At 44.1% G+C, this 13,256-nt stretch overlaps 1 long non-coding RNA gene across 1 annotated transcript; it reads right to left on the bottom strand.

The window, feature by feature from the left end:
- Positions 1-6,330: 6,330 nt before the first annotated feature.
- LOC129334296 (uncharacterized) lies at positions 6,331-12,405 on the bottom strand. Its single transcript, XR_008597504.1, has 5 exons — positions 12,291-12,405; positions 11,549-11,784; positions 10,870-11,012; positions 9,520-9,680; positions 6,331-8,172 (listed from the first exon to the last, which is right to left on the bottom strand). It is a non-coding gene; the product is annotated as an uncharacterized LOC129334296 (long non-coding RNA).
- Between the last annotated feature and the right edge of the window lie 851 nt (positions 12,406-13,256).

Here is a 13,256-nt window from a genome sequence, read left to right as displayed (position 1 = left end):
GAAATGGAGTGGCTTCCCAGACCCCAAACCACCCCTCCACCACCCCTTCCTTCCCTCCTCTTCTCGTTTCCAACCCCCAATCCCAGTCCCAGCACCCAACTATCCACCCTCTCTGCCCACATCACCCTCCCCCTTAACCCCGAGGAGGAGATGGAGTGGCTTCCCGGACCCCAAACTACCCCTCCACCACCCCTTCCTTCCCTCCTCTTCTCTTTTCCCACCCCCAATCCCAATCCCGAGGAGGAGATGGAGTGGATTCCTGGCCCCCCAAAATAAAAACCCCTTTAGAATTAGTAGTTAGTTTTTAGCGTTTTAGAAGTAGATAGTCACCAAAGCACCTCTCCACCATCCCCTCCTTCCCTCCTCTTCTCTTTTTCCAACCCCAGTCCCAAGCCCAACACCAAAAGTCTGCGGAAATATGTCTGGCGGGCTGATGGGAGAGATTCGGAAATGGAGTGGCTTCCCGGACCCCAAACCACCCCTCCACCACCCCTTCCTTCCCTCCTCTTCTCTTTTCCCAACCCCAATCCCAATCCCGAGGAGGAGATGGAGTGGATCCCCGCCCCCCCAAACCCTTTAGAATTAGTAGTTAGTTTTTAGAGTTTTAGAAGTAGATAGTCACCAAAGCACCTCTCCACCATCCCCTCCTTCCCTCCTCTTCTCTTTTCCCACCCCCAATCCCAGCACCCAACTGTCCACCCACATCACCCTCTCCCTTACTGCAGATGACGAAATGGAGTGGCTCCCCAGCCCTCAAAAATAATGCTCCTGTAGAATTAGGAATCATTTTTGTTGTTTTAGTAGTAGTTTTTGGTGTTTTGGTAGCAGTTAGTTTTTAGTGGTTTGATTTTAGTAGTAGTTTTTAGTATTTTTGTAGTAGACTTTAGTGTTTTAAACAGTTTTATACTAGTGGCCAAAATTGTGGAAACCTTTCGGAAAAAGTGCATTTTTGAGGTTTGATGGCTCATAACACCCCTTTTTGGGGGAGTAATACCATAAAATTATATATCAATGGAAAGATAATTTAATCAAGAATGTAATGCAATAAAGGTGTTCAATTATCTGTATTCTATCAAATGTTATAGCCAAATAACCAGGAAAAGGAAGCACAACTTGCTTACGTTGATATGAAGTAGCTTTCCTTCATTTGAATGTAGCCAATGAGCATGAGTCTTTAGAGAGCCAATCAGGTGTCATCTTGTTTTGGCAATGAGCCAATCAGGTCACAGTAGGATTCAGCTATTGATGTCATGTATTGGAGCTGAGAGGAGGTCATTTGTCAGTGTGTTATGTGATTGCTATCAAGTTGGTTGATTTGTTTTGTGTTCTTTCCTTCAGTGTCTTGTAAAACGTAGTAAAATTTAAAAAATGGCACAAAGAGTTGACTGGTCACCCAGAAAGCGATGTAAAATAGTACTATTAAGTGAACAAGGCTACAGTTATGAAGAAATTAGAAGAAAAATTGGTGGAAACTTAACCAAAGGTGGCATTTCCAAATTTTTGAAGAAGTATAAGGCAACTCAGTCACTACAAAACCAGACTGGTAAAGGCAGGAAAAGGTGCACACAAGCAAGGGATGATAGAAGAATTGAGAGACTGAGCCTAGGTGACAGAAGAAAATCATCAGGGTGTGTATACAAAATGAAATGGCGCAATTCAATGTGAGGTTGAGTGCAAGGACTGTTCGGCACAGACTGGAGGAATTTGGTCTTAATGCTAGAATTCCATGGGGAAAAAATGGTTATCTCTCAAACAAAGGTTGAAAAGATTAAACTGGGCTAAAACCCATGTTAACTGGACAGCGGAACAATGGGACAGTATTATTTGGAGTGATGACACCAAAATCTCCCTGTTTGGTAGTGATGGCATAAAATGCATGAGAAGAAGAATGCCATAGAAGACTAAAGACAGAATTACATGCAGAAAGGCACACTACACACCTGTTGACTCAATGCCACCTGCCAGCCGACAGTGAACACAAGTCTTTACAGGACGGTGCCTGAGAAGCTGGCTAGTTGCGTGATGTATGGACATGCAGACTATAAAGCCTCCAGATGAGGCAACGTGAACACTGAGATGCTGACCTGCTGGCGCTACCTGGACTGGTTATTGGAAGACCTGAGCTCAGCTTGAATGACCTGACTTTGGAACTTTCCCTGGCCTTGCTATTAAGAGAGACTGGAAGAGACCCTGTAACCTGATACTGGAGCCTGGCAACCAGTGCAGTTTGCGTCCACTCCATTTAGCAGCAGTAAGGAAAACACAACTGCCCAGAATCAAGCACTACAAGGCCGAATACAGGAACTGACGGATGCTGTAGCTGTGCTTCAAGAACAAGCTGTTGGTACTGGGCCTGGGGCTGCTGCTTCTGTTGCAGCTCCTGCTGCACCCGTCCCCCAAGGAAAATACCCCATTAGCCCCCCCCAGTGAAGTTGGGGGTGGTGTTCAAAAAGACTTTGCTGCTTTCTTGACACAGTGCAAGCTGTGCATTAAGCTTTAGGAAAGGCATTTTCCTAATGATAAGACCAAGGTCGGCTTCATTCTGAGCTTCTTAAAGAAAAAAGAGGAAGAGGAAGGCGGCCAGTCAGGCCACTCCGCTGCTTCTATCCAGCTTCCCATTGCTGACAAGCTTTTCAGACTTTCTAAACCACTTGAGTGCAGACTTTGCCAACCCTCAGAAGGAGGAGTGGACTAACCACTACCTCAGGCGTTTACACCAGGGGAGAGGCTTGGTGGCAGGTGGAATTCCAGCTACTGGCCCAAGACTTGGGGTGGAATGAGGCTGCTCTGACTGACCAGTACCTAGAGGAGGTGTTGGACAAAGTGGCTCAGGTGGACCCTCCCACAACTCTTGCTACTCTGATCTAGATCTGCATGCAAATTGACGGGAGCCTGAAGAACCAGACACAGGCCCACCTTGGGACTCACCCTAGACCAGTGGAGCGGAGGCTTCCTTCAGGCCCTCTGCCCGCCCCTGCCCCCAGAGATAGCAGGGGTACCAATGCAGCTGGGGGCTGCTCCACCGCAGCTGTCAAGGGAGGAGGCGCTGTTTCTTGAATCTGTGCCTATATTGTGGCAGCAAAGGGCACTGTGCAAGCTGCTGCTCAAAGAAGCCCTGGAAGCAAGTGTTAAACTCCATGCCCCAAGTTGGAACAGGCCTTGCTATGTGGGGCAAGCAGCAGAATCTGGAAAGCCTCCCCACCCAGCGCAGGTCCTTGACCCCTCCTGTTCCCAGTAAAGCTCCAGTTCCCTGACGACTGCTGGATACTGATTCAGGCAATGCTGGACTCGCGGGCATCGCATTCCTATAAGGATGCTAGTTTTGCTGAACAGCAGCAGGTCCCGTTGCACTGGAAAGTGACCCCCCCCATGCAAGTTGAGGCTACTGACGGGCAGCTTCTGTGATCTGGTCCTGTCATGGGCCCTGCCCTTGGTTACGTACATGCAGGACCATTGGGAGCTACTCTGCTTTGACACTGCCTGCGTGCCTTTGTTCCCCCTAGTGTTAGGGATGTCTTGGCTGGAAATGCATAACCCAGAGATCGATTAGGGCAGGCAGGAGATACGGTTCAGGAACCCATGCCCCACAAAGCCCTGCCAACCATGATGAAGGCCACTATTCTCTCAACCCCATTGACTCTTCCAGCAGTGTATGCTGAATTCCAGAATGTCTTTGAGAAGGGGGCAGATCAGCTCCCCCCACATCAGCCCTATGACTGCACAATCAAATTGGTGCCAGAAGCACCCTTGACTGCTGGGTGTTTATATTCCCTGTTTGGGTCAAAATGAGAGGCACTGAGGGACTTCTTGATCAAGAACCAACAGCGGAGTTTTATACACCCATCAACCTCCCCAATGGCGGCACCAAACTTGTTTGTAAAGAGGAGTGAAGAGCTGTCCCTGTGCAACAAATATTGGCCTCTTAATAGGATCATGGTCCATGACCGCTACCCTTGATTCCAGAGTTGCTGGAGCAACAGAAGGGGGCAGAGTTTAAACCAAACTTGATCTCTGTGGGGCCTACAACCTGATATGCATGTGGACAGGGGACAAGTTGAAGACTGTATTCTGCACCCAGTATGGGGAGTTCAAATACCTGGTGATGCCTTTTGGCCTGTCTAGCTCCCCATGGTGTTCCAGAAGTTCATGAATGACAACTTCAAAAACCTGCTGGACCACTTTGTCATCATTGGGTGCACCAGGCAGTTTTGTTTGGGGTTGTCTTGCCATCACTGAGGACACTTTTGCAATGTCACCCACATGGTGAAGTTTTCTTGCTGGGCCATCATCACTTTGAGCTAGTTTGACCAGTGCAGGGGGAGGATGGTGGAATTACAGCTCCCCTGGACATCCCTTGGGTAGGCAGGCTAGCAAAATCTCAGGGGCCTGAACATCACCTTGTGCTAGGAGGTAGGGCAGGGTAGCATGCCTCAGGCAGCCCATTAGGCAAGGTGTCCACACTAGAGGTAGGTTTATTATGCCCCATATCAACTTCATTTGATTGTGTGTGGTGTCTTTACTGGGCACACTGGCAGAGAAATTATTTTTATGCCCCAACAAAAGTACAGCATTTCAATTCTGAACTGACTGACAGCAGCTAGAATATGGATTACTGAATAATGGGAAACTAAAACTTTATCTAACATTTGAGATTGGTTAAGAAAAGTTTGTTTTGAAATGTAAATGGCTCAGTTAACTGTTTATCAATATCTGTGCAGGGTGGGGGAGCATATGCACAATAAATGTTTATCCCAAAGAGGAGTTTTCCAGAAATAATCTCAAAGCATTTAAGGGCTTCTCTTCAGGTGTGTCCATGCAGGTAAGTCTGGAAATAGCTATTGCAGCATTACTGGAGATGAAGCAGGCTAGTGAACAGCTTCCTGACCTGAAGAAGGAAGTTGTAGGCAGAGGTTTCCAGAACTATGTCTGGAGGGCTAATAGGAGAGCTAGAGAGGCAGAGGGCTGGTAGTAGAGAGTTGTTCCTTGCAGGTGATCTTTACTCATTGTGCCCCGTGGTCTTCTCAATTCCATCCTTTCCACATTTCATATCCCAACAGAAAAGAAGATGGCATTGGGTGGAACAGATGGAGTGGCTTCCGGGGCCACATCCCATTTCCCTTCCCTCCTCCACTTCCACCTCTGTCCCCATCCCTTACTCCATTTCCAGTGATGACTCAGAAATGGAACGGCTTCCTGACCCCCAAACCTCCCCTCCACCACCCCCTCCTTCCCTCCCCTCCTCCTCTTCTGCCCCCAATGCCCAGAACCAATGCCCAGACCTCCACCCTCTCTACCCTCATCACCCTCTCTATTACACCCGGTGAGGAAATGGAGCGGCCCCCCGGCCTGCAAAAATGAGGAGGAGGAGGATGCCGTCTTCCTTCAACTCCTATAGAAGTAGTCGTAGTTTAAAGAGTTATAAACAGTTTTATAGTGGTAGTTTAGAAGTTTGTACCCCTTTGAATTGATTTTAGTAGTAATTTAGTAGCTTGTACCCTCTTAAACTGTTTCATAGGAGTAGTTTTGTAGTTTGTACCATTTTAAACATCTGTATAGTAATAATTTAGTAGTTTGTACTGCTTTTAACGGCTTTTTAGTAGTAGTTTAGTAGTACACAGTTGAATTACCAACCAAGACGCATGTACCTGACTAGGGCCGAAGGTGATTCCAAATGAGGTAATTTTTAAAGTACATATTGAGTTATTGACGCCTTGAGTTATTGATATTAATTGGAAATAAATTATTTTCAATAACTTTTGCAAGAAAAATACATGTTTATGTTATAATAGTAAAAGTAGTAAAAATATTGCACCAAGTTTAATAATCAATAATTTTCTTCTCCCCCCTGCCTTTCTAGCACAATTCCAGCTTGGTCCTATATTGCTTTTATTTTTCAATTCTTGTCATATTATTGCATTGCCTGCAGTTACTGTGTAATCCTTGACAACTGAAGAAGGCCGCATGGCCGAAACACGCTTGGTGAAGGTCACATCAGGTTCTTGATTGAGTTTTTTGTCTGACTTTAATCTGAATTGAGGTTATATTTGGACCTGTAATACTTTTTACATTATCCTGTAATAAATACATGTATATTTGTATATTGATATATATTTATGTTCTATATTTAGTAATTTTAATATTTGGGCCATGGATTGGGATTTCTTTAACTTTCTTGGTTCTTAATTTAGTAGCGGTTGCTCCACTATAGATCAGTGTCTGATTTCACATCATCTGGTGGAGAAATATACTGCCAGGTCTCATACAGCACTTTACACAGCCTTTGTCGACCACAAAATGGCATTTGACAATATCTCACAAGACAGACTACAGTTAAAACTAGAAGCTTCTTCAATAGATCACAGACTGTTTTCTCCTATACACACACTACATGAAAACAATTATTTTTCAATGAGCTGCAACCCATCAGGTTATTTGTCCCATTTGGTCTCTGTCAGGAGAGGTGTGAAGCAAAGATGTATCCTAGCTCTCTTGTAATTTAATTTTTATATACATTCTATGGTGCAAACCTTAACCAATCCAGATTTCCATCCACCCAATCTGGCAAACAGACCAACTGCCACACTATTACAGGCAGACAATGATCATTCTATCATACTCCAACGTAGGGCTCAGAAGAGCCCTTTGGACATTTACGCCTTACTGTTAGGAGGAGACGTTAACCATCAATTTCTCCAAGACCAAAATTGTTTTTTCTCCAAAAAATATATTAAGTACAGGTGGCAGATTGACAGTCATGAGACTGATCAAGTTAAAACATTCAATTATTTAGAAGTAGTTTTCCGAATCATCTGGCTTACGCTCAGCTTTCCTATGTAATTGAGAATGCCCAAAGAGTGGTTGTAGCAATTTTAAAATTCTTTTTTTACCAAAGGGGGTTCTCATATACCATATGCAATAAAAGACTTTCAGGATAAGGTGATTATCCCATCTCATGTATGGTTCATAGATATGCTTATTCAGAAATTTCCCTAAACTAGAAGCAACCCAATCCAAATTCCTCAGGTCCTTATTTAGGGTGCCTTGTTGTGTACCTAATATTTAGTTATCTCACACTGCACCACTATCATCTTGGACCAGCAGATGGGTGTTAGAACTTGAGGACCCTTCTGAAATTGCAACTGAGCAAGCGTGGATTGAGGAGTGTCTTCCCATCACTTGTAGATTAAGAAAACAGAAAAGGGAAAGTTCTAGAAGTATAACAATTTTGTAATGAATAATCTTTTACAATGCTGGGATAAGTTTAGTACAAAGCTGTCATGGGGAATAACCCCTTCTGCTTCTGCTGCAAGAAATCTAGATAAACTGCAAGATTTTCACTTGGATTTGCTAATCAAATGGGAGAGACTAAAGTTGGATACATATACAGCCTTATGAGTTAATAACAAGATTCTTACTTGCTATCAAGTCAAAATTGGCCTAGCTTGAAAGAAGAGTGGCCTGCATGGAAAGTGCCTCAGCCAGTACTGCACCCTCAGCTTCTAGGGAGGAACTATACTGTAAATACTTGGAAGATTCCAGATGTTCCTTGATTATTTAGATCTTTCTTATTACATGACTGTTATTTATTACCGAGTGAATGTTGGAAAGAAATTGTTTTCTAAGCACTGTACGCTGTTTGCCTTGCCTAGTTTTTGAAAAAGATCTTTTTTTAAACCAGAAAACTGTAGTTATTGTGCTTTACTGTCACAAAACCAGTCAAACCACATGGGGAACAAGTTGAATACCTGTTTCTCTACCAACAATAGTACCAATGGAAAATAGAAAAACAGTTTCTACCTATGCACAGGGCAACCTCCGAACAGCGTGATGCAACCATACTTCTTAACTGGAGGCAACAGACCTTTACCACACGCAGGAAAGAGATTACTGCTGTTTTCTGTGCCGTGTACATTGGCACTCAGAGAGAGGGCCATGGGTAGGAAACTCTCCACGGGCAGATGATGCAGGAGGAGGAGTGTCAGCCTGTGGAGGGTCTCGATGAGGCCTTGTGATGCACAGGGAGCAGCGCGACACTGTTTTGACGAGAACCCCCGATAACTGCTGATATGATTCTCGATGGCTCCTCCCTCTCACATTGCGTGATCCATTTCTCTGCCATGTCATGAAGCACCGCAAAGGGTCTGTTCATGTTTCTGGCATCGGCAAGACGAGCTGCTGGGGAAGAGTTCAGCATTGGATATCACTAGTACATTGCCCTGCTCTGCAGCTCTGTTTTGCGTGAAATAGCAATAAATTGTTAATATTATGCAAAGCAGTAAGGGGAGGTCATGTGTGGAGGATTTATACTTGGTAAATTAACTTTGTTAAAATTACAGGGATACAGCATGTCATGAAATTTGACACTTTTTGCAGGGATACAGCATGATTTGCTGACAAACTGAACAACTGCTGAACAATTTGAACAAGCTCTGAAATATTCCATTCATACATAGAAAATGTTTAAAGAAAAGGGGGGTGGCCACTGTGCAGACAAAACTATGGTAACCATAATGAAACAAAGTGACAAGTTTCTCACATTTCAAACCGCCATGACAGTCATACTCTTGGACTGATGTTTGAAATGTGAAAGGCATTTGTTCAGAACAACAAAGAGTTACAACTGGACCTAATTTTCTTTTGCGCACCAGCAACGAAATAGATGCATGAATATCACAGCACAGTTTTTTATCATCTGCACTGAAAGAAATGTGATACAAACACTCCCTTGTACAAAAAGTGTGGCGGGACATGGTTACAGTAGCATCACAGTATCTAATGTGCGTACACTTGTCTGATGCCCAGTATCTACACAATAAGGTGTTTGTAATGTGGAAGGCATTTTCCCAAGTCAAGAATGAGTGACATACAGGTTAGCCTGAATTGTGGTTGTTGTGGGTTTTCCGGGCTGTATTGCCGTGGTCTTGGCATTGTAGTTCCTGACGTTTCGCCAGCAGCTGTGGCTGGCATCTTCAGAGGTGTAGCACCAAAAGACAGAGATCTCTCAGGATACAGTGAAGCCTCCCGCCATTAGCATTCCACACCCTGGGAAACTCTTACAGGATGACTCAGCTCAACCCCACCCCTCCTGAGTAGATACAAATGACCTACATCTTTTCCACACTGTGACACTGAGAGATCTCTGTCTTTTGGTGCTACACCTCTGAAGATGCCAGCCACAGCTGCTGGCGAAACGTCAGGAACTACAATGCCAAGACCACGGCAATACAGCCCGGAAAACCCACAACAACCATCGTTCTCCGGCCGTGAAAGCCTTCGACAACACATTAGCCTGAATTGTTCTGAAGCTTCCCAGGATCATTGGCATGTAGATCACCACACCATTTTCATCTCCTGTTATGGAATGAACGAGGCAGGAGTTCACAAAACCAGTGCAATGCTGACTTTGCAATGGTGAAGACAGGGGTGGGGTGCAAAGGTAAAGGTGGGGCACCCAAGCAAAAACGGAAATATGGTATTAATTACGTAATACCATACCCAGACTTTCACATTTGTACTTACCCTGAGAGTCAGGATTAGATTACTCTACCTCTTGTCCATCTTCCACTCTATCTGTGGATGCATAGGAACCTTCATTATCTGCCGAGGATCACATGGAGATGTGTAACGATTAATCCACTATCAAAAGCAATTCACATGCAGGTAGAGATGTCAATTCTGATCTACAGGGAAAAGTTAGGGGAGATAACGTACGATTTTGTATGGTGTTAATAGGCACATTCTGAGAGACAGCCGTATTGTACAGTGGCGTTCTCAAAGTCCTCACTGTATATTCTGACTAAAAATATCCTGACCCAGACATGTAATTCCCCTAAAGATACCTGCAACTTTTGAATTGTCATAGTGGATTCTGATTGCTTTCTCTGTGGAAAGGAGGTGGGGCTGCTTTGAAGTAAAGCTACACAGTACAGCCTCTGAGAAACTGAAAGTGGCGCTCTCAAAAGTGCCGCAAACATGCACTGCTGGATATGTATTCCCATTTCTAAACCGAGGCCACTTCTGGTATTATGAAGCCAAACTATTCAGTACAGTAACAGCAACATGCTTGATGTGGGGGAATGCTGAACAGACAGACAGGGCATGCATATCACTCCCATTCTGCAGTCGCTCAATTAGTTATTAATCAGTTATGGGGCTCAATTCAAGGTCATGAATATTACTTCCAAAGCCTTTCATGGCCTTGGCCCCTCATTTCTCCCTACGTCCCGCCAAGACAGCTTCACTCATCTGAGCAGGGCCTTCTGCAGATACCACCCTCCAGCTGGGCTAAATCAACAACTCCCCGTACACATGCTTTCTCTGTCATGGCACCTTGTGGAATGGCATGTTTGTGGAGGTCAGGAAAGCTTCCACTCTTGGCTTTCCACAAACTATGCAAGACTGAATTATTCAGGAGAGCTATCATAAGAGCTCAAAGAGCTACCTTGGTAAGAGACAGGGACTACAGACTAGGCTATTGGGTACTGTCTGCTGATGTAAATGTGCTCCTGCTGCGTAGTTTGATGCTGATAAAGATGTCGTGTTAATTACTTACGTTTCACTTCAGAAAGGTTTCATCCATGTAGTTGGCTTTCTGCTAGTTTTCAAATTTGCAGCTAATATACTCTATTGTATCTGTTTTCATTGAATATCCTAGCTACAGTATTTTTGCTCTATGAATGTCCAAGCTATAGATTATATTGTATTCACTTGCATTATGTAATCTGTCTTAGATATCAGTGAGAAAGGTGGACTATAAATAAATCATCATCATCATCATCATGATGGTATCTTGGCACATAGACATTGGAAAAGTTCTAAGAGAGAATTCTTCAAAACAGCCTTCACTGCCAACCACATGGACATACACACCTCCATCTGTACTCATCTGCTGGGTGGACTCATTGGTGGGATGAGGAGGGGGAAACAAACTGGCCAACGTCATCCTGACCTGTGCAGCAGGCTCCTCATAACTCAGAGGTTTACTTAGCCAATCAGATGGATCTCAGAGCCATCTAACAAAGGATAAACAAGAATGGCTTAGCATTCTCCACCGGGAGGTCCCCACATCAGCTCTTCCCAAATAAACAGCAACAGAGGGCAAATGAGGTGGAAGGTACTCTATCTTCAGCCATTAAACCCAGCAAAGGGGAGGGGTTATTGCTCAGTGGTAGAGCATTAGCTTGGAATGCAGAAGATCCCAGGTTCAATCCCCAGCATCTCCAGCTAAAAAGGACTAGGCAACAGGTGATGTGAAAACACTTTTCTGCCTGTTACCCTGGAGACCCACTGCCAGTAAGCGTAAACAATACTTACCTTGAATGATGGTCTGATCCAGTATAAGACAGCTTCATGTTTTCAGAGGGGCAGGGGTAACTCAACTTCTATGCCCCCACCCCACCTCGAGGCTAGCAAAGGCTTTGTACAGCTTCCCTGTAGGGCATGAACCTATACCTGCCCTACCTCAACTCCTCCCAAGCTGCCAAAGAAGCCACCTGCTAAGGTACGGGGGGAGGGGGAGAGGCTCTTGGCCAGGCAGCAGGGTACTCACTGCACAGCCTCAGGTTCTGTTTGCTTAACTCCCACACAGCCTCCTTATCAGTTAGGTTCACGTACACCAGCTGCTCAATGCTCTCCTGGCTGCATGGACAACTTTGCTGTTTCCTCTCACAAGAGAGAGCCTCAGTGCGTTCAGTCCATCTTTGTGGAGCTGGGTCTCAGGCACACACTTCAAAGCCTTCAGGACCAACTCCTGATCGTCAGAATTCAGGTTCTGGGATAGCAGCACTACAAAGGCACAAGGCGGAGACACAATCACAGCACACATCATGGTAACTGGTTATGAGAAACCAAATCCAAAGCTGCCTCACTTCCAAAGGAGCATGTGGCACCTAAGGATCAGGTCCACATTATAACCCAACATGCAAGCCTTTAGCCATGGTTGCATTTCACGCTAACCAAAAGGGCTCCACCGGGCATAACAAAACTGCTAGCCAAACCAAAGATTCACCAGAGGTTAAAAATAAAGTCACATGTATCCTATGAATTTTTTTACGTTTTGTATATAGTAATTCAAAGTACAAAAGTGCTATCAGTATTCTATACACACACACACAAAATGTCTTTCCGTCAGCAGTAACGTCAGCAGACAGAACAATGCCATTCTGTCAGAACTAACCAACATGGTGTTGAGCTACTGAATTTCTAACGATTATCAATTTATTGTAAGATTAAAACCTATGACAAAGTTGAAGACGAAACGGGAATGTGACTTGAAAATATGCTGCCCAAACCTGTTGGCTCTTTGATGTAGCGTTTGGCTCTGGTGCTCTCCTATCTTGCAGCAGCCCTTGGAGGTCACTTCAATTAACAGCTTACATCAGCATCAACGACCTTCAAAAATATATGAGAGATTCAAGTCAAACAATGGATATTTACCAGTTCTATTTCATACTTATTCACCAGTTGGACTTTTTTTCAAATATACATATATATACATATATATGTGTGTGTGTGTGTATATGTGTGTGTGTGTGTGTGTGTGTGTATATATACTGATAGTAATTGTATCAGTATTATATATATATATATATGTGTGTATATGTATATGTATATGTATATGTATATGTATATATGAACACTGATAGCAATGTTGCATTTTGAATTACTATATTAAAAAAATGCATAGGATACATGTGACTTTATTTTTAACCTCTGGGTGAATCTTTGGTTTGGCTAGCAGCATGGTTGCATTTCAGGCAACGCTGCATAAATGCAGCCAAACACCAACCATTTGCTGACATTTTTGCTTAATGCCCACCTGATAGTCAACGTTTTTATTTATTTTTACATTTTTGTTTGAGTTCGTTTGTACCTGGCTTTTGTCTCCAAAGGGGAGCTGTGACAGCCAGATGCTTTCTTGGCGCCCCACCCTCACCGAGTGGATTTCGCTACGGTCTGGGTTGTGAGTGCTCAGTAAGCCAAGGTTAATATAAATAACTATGCTGGGTTATGTGCTGCTAACCTGGGGAGGTAAAAGAGGGATCTGAGGTAACTTCAATTGCTTCCCCTTCCACAAAATGCACATGAACAACTTTGTTTCAGAACAAAAGGAAATAGTTTATTGTCTCTTCCTTAGAAGGGCTCAAGGCACATTGGTTTGGTGGATAAAGCCATGAGTAACAACTGATTATGTACGGAATGGGTTATATCCATCCGCCCGTCTTTCCCTCCATCCATCCATCTATCTAGTACTGCTC

This window comes from Eublepharis macularius, chromosome 8 (assembly GCF_028583425.1).
Source record: "Eublepharis macularius isolate TG4126 chromosome 8, MPM_Emac_v1.0, whole genome shotgun sequence".
Taxonomy (NCBI): domain Eukaryota; kingdom Metazoa; phylum Chordata; class Lepidosauria; order Squamata; family Eublepharidae; genus Eublepharis; species Eublepharis macularius.
The sequence above is the reverse complement of the archived record's forward strand: the minus strand, read 5'-3'. Positions and strand labels throughout refer to the sequence as shown.